The sequence below is a fragment of the Pristiophorus japonicus genome, chromosome 21, assembly GCF_044704955.1.
Source record: "Pristiophorus japonicus isolate sPriJap1 chromosome 21, sPriJap1.hap1, whole genome shotgun sequence".
Taxonomy (NCBI): Eukaryota; Metazoa; Chordata; class Chondrichthyes; family Pristiophoridae; genus Pristiophorus; species Pristiophorus japonicus.
In genome coordinates, this window is record NC_091997.1 from 40,780,621 (window position 1) to 40,787,369 (window position 6,749).

Sequence of the window (6,749 nt, forward strand, 5' to 3'; positions counted from 1 at the left end):
GTCCACCACCACTTTTTATTTAATCTCTCTATGTATTTGTACATCTCTCACCCCTGCCTGTGCCTTTCTTTCTTACCCTAGCTCATTGTTTCTTGAACTTGGACGTTCCCTTTGCTCTTCCTCCATTCCTCTCTTTGTCCCCATCTCTCCACCCTCTCGGCCTCTCACTCTCATAAGCCTCGATTCTCCAAATCTTTCCTACTGTGCTTCTTTCTCTCTCCATGCTTCACATTCTGCACCTCTGTTCCTCTTGCTTCTCACAGCCGTGCTGCTCCCTATCTCTGTATCCACCTTAATCCCAGTAACCCGCCCCTCAAACTCTCATTCAGGTGGATAAGGGGGAACCAGTGGATGTGGTGTATTTGGATTTCCAGAAGGCATTCTATAAAATGCCACATAAAAGGCTACTGCACAAGATAAAAGCTCACGGGGTTGGGGATAATATATTAGCATGGACAGCGGATTGGCTAACTAACAGCACAGAGAGTCAGGATAAATGGATCATTTTCCGGTTGGCAAACGGTAACTAGTGAGGTGCCACAGGGATCGGTGCTAGGGCTTCAACTATTTACAATCTATATTAATGACTTGGATGAAGAGACCAAGTGTAATTAGGCCAAGTTTGCTGATGATACAAAAATGAATGGGAAAGCAAATTGTGTGGACACACAAAATCTGCAAAGGGATATAGGCAGGCTAAGTGAGTGGGCAAACATTTGGCAGATGGAGTATAATGTGCGAAAATGTTTGGCAGGAAAAATAAAAAAAAGAAATTATTATTTAAATGGAGAGAAATTACAGAGGGACCTGGGGGTCCATGTGCATGAAACACAAAAATATTGTAAGCAGGTACAACAAGTAATCAGGAAGGCAAATGGAATGTTGGCCTTTATTGCAAAGGGGATGGAGTATAAAAGCAGTGAAGTTCTGCTACACCTGAACAGGGTATTGGTGAGGCCACACCTGGAGTACTGCGTACAGTTTTGGTCACCTTATTTAAGGAGGGATATACTTGCATTGGAGGCAGTTCAGGGAAGGTTCACTCGGTTGATTCCTGAGATGAAGGGATTGACTTATGAAGAAAGGTTGAGCAGGTTGGCCCTATACTCATTGGAGTTTAGAAGAATGAGAGGTGATCTTATTGAAACATATAAGATTCTGAGGGGGCTCGACAAGGTAGAAGCAGAGAGGATAGATCCCTCGTGGGGGAATCTAAAACTAGGGGGCATAGTTTCAGAAAAAGGGTGTTCGCCCATTTAAACCTGAGATGAGGAGGAATTTCTTCTCTGAGTGTTGCAAATCTATAGAATTCTCTGCCCCAGGAGGCTGGTTCATTGAATATATTTAAGGTGGAGATAGACAGATTTTTGAGCGATAAGGGAGTGAAGGGTTAAGGGGAGCGGGCAGGGAAGTGGAGCTGAGCCCAAGATCAGATGAGCCATAATCTTATTAAATGGTGGAGCAGGCTTGAGGGGCCAAATGATCTACTCCCGCTCCTATTTCCTATGTTCTTACTCATCTTTTGTGCATCAGCCTCCTCCCTTCATTCCACCCTTAATACTGTGCCTTCAACCAGCTAGACCCCACACCATGGAATACACTCTCTAAATCCACCTTCCTCTCCACCTCATTCTGCTCTTTGAAGATCCTTCTCAAAAGCCACCTCTTTGTCCAAGCTTTCGGCCACCCTTCCTACTATTTCTTTCTTTGGCTTGGTGTCCATTTTTTCCCTTATGCCTCTACGAAGCATCTTGTGCCATTTTTTCATGTTCAAAGCGCTATACAAATGCAAACTTCTCTCTGCCTCGCTTCTTTTCAATCTATATTGCTCTGGATCTGTCCCCTGGATCTATTACCTTTATTCCCACTTTGTCCCTCTCCATATTGTATTCAGGCACACATTCACGGGTCGTATACTGGTATCCCCCTTGACACTGGGATCAGCATGCCTAAATGTTGCTGCAAACCTCGGCCTTTTAAAACAAACAGCCAGACTTCTTGAAACATTTTTTCAACTGTTTCCTTTGCTAAATATTTGCAACTGAACTTAGTTCCACTCTTCATTTGCTTCTTTATAGATTGTGGGAATAAAACAAGATTTCAATGAGAGGGGTGGGTGAAGATTTGAACTTTTGCGTTCTCACTGTACTGGGGCTCTTTTGGAGCCCTACAGATTCATAAACCGAACCTTCATACCGGCTGAACAACCCTTGAAGACAGAAAGGTTCTCAAGATACTTGTTGCAATTCCAACTCATGCAGTACTACCTGGTATTTGGGAGTGAGCGGCAAAATTAGTGTGAACACGCGAGACCGAGTCTAAACTCAGGAAACAGCGACAAGCAGAAAAATCTGAAGATTGAAACAGAGTAACACATCATCATCATCATAGGCAGTCCCTCGGAATCAAGGAAGACTTACTTCCACTCTAAAAATGAGTTCTCAGGTGGCTGTACAGTCCAATATGGGAATTACAGTCTCTGTCACAGGTGGGGCAGACAATGTTTAAAGGAAAGGATGGGTGGGGAGTCTGGTTTGCCGCACGCTCCTTCCACTGCCTGCACTTGGTCTCTGCATGCTCTCAGCGACGAGACTCGAGGTGCTCAACGCCCTCCCCGGATGCTCTTTCTCCACTTAGGGTGGTCCTGGGCCAGGGATTCCCAGGTGGGGATGTTGCACACTTTATCAAGGAGGTTTGAGGCATTTCCTCCACCCACCTGGGGGTTGCTTGCCGTGTAGGAGTTTTGCGTAGAGCGCTTGCTTTGGGAGTCTCGTGTCAGGCATGCGGATGCTGTGGCCTGCCCAACAAAGCTGGCCGAGTGTGATCAATGCTTCGAGGCTAGGGATGTTGGCGTGATCGAGAACATTGATGTTGGTGCGTCTATCCTCCCAGTGGATTTGCAGGATCTTGCGGCGAAGTGCTGGCAGTACTTCTTCAGCGCTTTGAGGTGTCTACTGTATATGGTCCACGTCTCTGAGCCTTGCAGGAGGGCGGGTATCATTATTGCCCTGTAGACCATAAGCTTGGTGCCAGATTTGAGGACCTGGTCTTCAAACACTCTCTTCCTCAGGCAACCGAAGGCTGCGCTGGCACACTGGAGGCGGTGTTGGACCTCGTCATTGATGTCTGCCCTTGCTGATAATAGACTCCCGAGGTATGAAAAATGGTCCATGTTGTCCAAGGCTGCACCGTGGATTTTGATGACCGGGGAGCAGTGCTGTGAGGCAGGGTCAGCTTGATGGAGGACCTTTGTCTTACGGATGTTTAGAGTAAGGCCCATGCTTTCGTATGCCTCGGTGAAGATGTTGTAACACATAGAAGAAAAAAGACAGACAGACTTTTAAGGACAAGAACAAGAAGCGAGATATCAAGGGTAATAATACCTTCATTTATACACTGCCCTATCATGTCAAAACAGCTCGCTATGCTTCAACAACAACAACTTGCCTTTAATGTAGTGAAACAAAAAAATTTAACACCAAGCCGCATACGTAGAAATTAGCGTAGGTGAGCAAAAGCTTGGTCAAAGAGGCATGTTTTGATGAGCGTCTCAAAGGAGGAAAGAGAGGTAGAAATGCGGAGAGGTTTAGGGAGGATGTTCCAGAGCTTGGAGCCGAGGCAACAGAAGGCATGGCCACCAGTGGTTGAGCGATTACAATCAGGGATGCTCAGGAGGGCAGAATTAGAGGAGCGCAGACATCTCGGGGAATGTGGGGCTGGAGGAGGTTACAGAGACAGGGAGAGGCGAGGCCAATGGAGGAACTTAAAATAAGGATGAGAATTTTTAAATCAATTAGGTTTGAAGTAATTTTACAGATTGCAGTGCTCACTTCGTTTGAGTAAATTCGGTAGAGGGGCACATGGTAGCAATCAGGAGTGAGACCTCTGGCCAACTCTGGTCCTCTCTAACCTAAGAAGGCAGAGGTTAGTTATAGCCTGCAAACTGACAGATCCGCAAACGCAGCACCAGCCAGGATCAAACTTGGGAGTTCTGATGAAAGGTCATTGACCTGAAACATTAACTCTGTTTCTCTCTCTCTCTCTCTCTCTCTCTCTCTCTCTTTCTCTCTTGAGGCCCCGTCTGCTCTCCCAAGTGGATGTAAAAGATCCCATGGTACTATTTCAAAGAAGAGCAGGGGAGTTATCCCCATGTATCCTGGCCAATATTTATCCCTCACCCAACATCACTAAAACAGATTATCTGGCCATTATCACATTAATGTTTGGGGGAGCTTGCTGTGTGCAAATTGTCTGCTGCGTTTCCTACATTACAACAGTGACCACGCTCCAAAAGTACTTCATTGGATGTAATGCACTTTGGGATGCCCAGTGCTAGTGAAAGATTATTTCTAGAATTTTCTGTTTTTAATTGGGATTTCCCTGGTCTGTACGGCTCAGTACCACACTAGGTAGTGTATTTAACAACTAAAACATTCGGGGTCAGAACTCCAATGAAAGTGTTATAACGGTGAGAGCTCTATTGACCAGCAACAGACCTGGAGCACAACTACATTGTTAACCTTAGCAAGGTGTGTCTGGAATGCTGCCAATTTTGTTGGATTGCAATTACCTGTTGTTCAAATAAATGCCAACAGCAAGTGGGGGGTATAGCTCAGTGGTAGAGCATTTGACTGCAGATCAAGAGGTCTCTAGTTCAAATCCAGGTGCCCTCTTTTTATTCCCAAAGCAAAATAATTTTATAAAATTGAACCAACTAAGTAAAGAACTCATCATCATAGGCAGTCCCTCGAAATTGAGGAAGACTTGCTTCTACCCTAAAAGTGAGTTCTCAGATGACTGAACAGTCCAATATGGGAATTGCATTCTCTGTCACAGGTGGGACAGACAGTGGTTAAAGGAAAGGGTGGGTGGGGAGTCTGGTTTGCCGCACGCTCCTTCTGCTGTCTGCGCTTGTTTTCTGCATGCTCTCAGCGACGAGACTTGAGATGCTCAGTGCCCCCCCGGATGCTCTTCCTCCACTCAGGGCAGTCTTTGGATTCCCAGGTGTCAGTGGGAATGCTGTACTTTATCAAGGAGGTTTTGAGGCTGTCCTTGAAACGTTTCCTCTGCCCAGCTGGGATATGCCCGATACAAGACTCCCAAAGTAAAGAACTTTATATCATTATTATCATGGCACTTTACAAACACAGCCCCACTTAACGTTAAAAACACTTTCTAGTAATAAACTATCCTCATCCTGGTATGGAATAGTTCAGTTAGTGATGGAGAAAATACCGTAGCATTAGAAGAGCTTACACTTGGGCCCAAAATTCTTCTTTTAGCAGAGAATTGTGCAACAACAACAACTTGTATTTATATAGTGCCTTTAACATAGTGAAACATCCCAAGACACTTCACAGGCGTATTATCAGACAAAAAATTTAACACCGAGCCACATAAGTAAAAATTAGGGCAGGTGACCAAAAGCTTGGTCAAAGATATAGGTTGTAAGGAGCGTCTTGAAGGAGGAAAGAGATGTAGCGAGGCAGAGAGGCTGAGGCAGGGAATGCCAGAGCTTGGTGTCCAGGCAACAGAAGACATAGCCATCAATGGTTGCGATTATCATAAGGGATGCTCAAGAGGGCAGAATTAGAGGAGCGCAGACATCTCGGGGGGTTGTGGATCTGCAGGAGATTACAGAGATAGGGAGGGGCGAGGCCATGGAGGGATCTGAAAACAAGGATGAGAATTTTGAAATCGGGGCATTGCTTAACCAGGAGCCAATGTAGGTCAACGAGCGCAGGGGTGATGGGTGAGAGGGACTAGGTGTGAGTTAGGACATGGGCAGCTGAGTTTTGGATCATCTCTAGTTTACGTAGGGTAGAATGTGGGAGGCCAGCCAGGAGTGCATTGGAATAGTCAAGTCTAGAAGTAACAAAGGCATGGATGAGGGGTTCAGCACCAGATGAGCTGAGGCAAGGGCAGAGATGGCGATGTTACGTCGGTGGAAATAGGTGGTCTTAGTTTGCTATGCATATGTGGTCGAAAGCTAATTTCAGGGTCAAATATGATATCAAGGTTGCCAACAGTGTGGATCAGCCTCAGACAGAAGTTGGGGAGAAGGATGGAGTCAGTGGCTAGGGAACGGAGTTTGTGGCGGGGACCGAAAATAATGGCTTTGTTCTTCCCAATATTCAATTGAAGAACATTTCAGCTCATCCAGAACTGGATGTCAGACAAGCAGTCTGACAATTTAGAGACTGGAGGGGTCAAGAGAGGTGGTGGTGAGGTAGAGCTGTGTGTCATCAGCATACATGTGGAAACTGACGCTGTGTTTTTGGATGATGTCGCCGAGGGGCAGCATATAGATGAGTAATAGGAGGGGGCCAAGGATAGATCCTTGGGGGACACCAGAGGTAACGATGCGGGAAAAGAAGCCGGTGCAAGTGATTCTCTGGCTACGATTAGATAGATAAGAATGGAACCAAGGGTGAGTGCAGTCCCACCCAGCTGGACGACGTTGGAGAAGGATAGAGTGGTCAAATGTGTCAAAGACTGTAGACAAGTCAAGAAGTATGAGGAGGGATAGTTTGCCTTTGTCACAGTCACAAAGGATGTCATTTGTGATTTTGATGAGAGCCGTTTCGGTACTGCAGCAGGCGCAGAAACCGGATTGGAGGGATTCCAACGTGGAATTTGAGAAAGATGGGCACGGATTGGGAAGGCGACAACACGTTCAAGCACGTTGGAGAGGAAAGGGAGGTTGGAGATGGACAACATAGAAGGAGGCAAGTCAGTCCACCGTGCCT

The 6,749-nt window shown here is 46.1% G+C and overlaps 1 non-coding gene across 1 annotated transcript; it reads left to right on the forward strand.

Moving 5' to 3' along the window:
• The first annotated feature begins 4,601 nt into the window (after nucleotides 1-4,601).
• On the forward strand, nucleotides 4,602-4,673 carry trnac-gca (transfer RNA cysteine (anticodon GCA)). The gene has a single exon. It is a non-coding gene; the product is annotated as a tRNA-Cys (tRNA).
• Nucleotides 4,674-6,749: the final 2,076 nt, after the last annotated feature.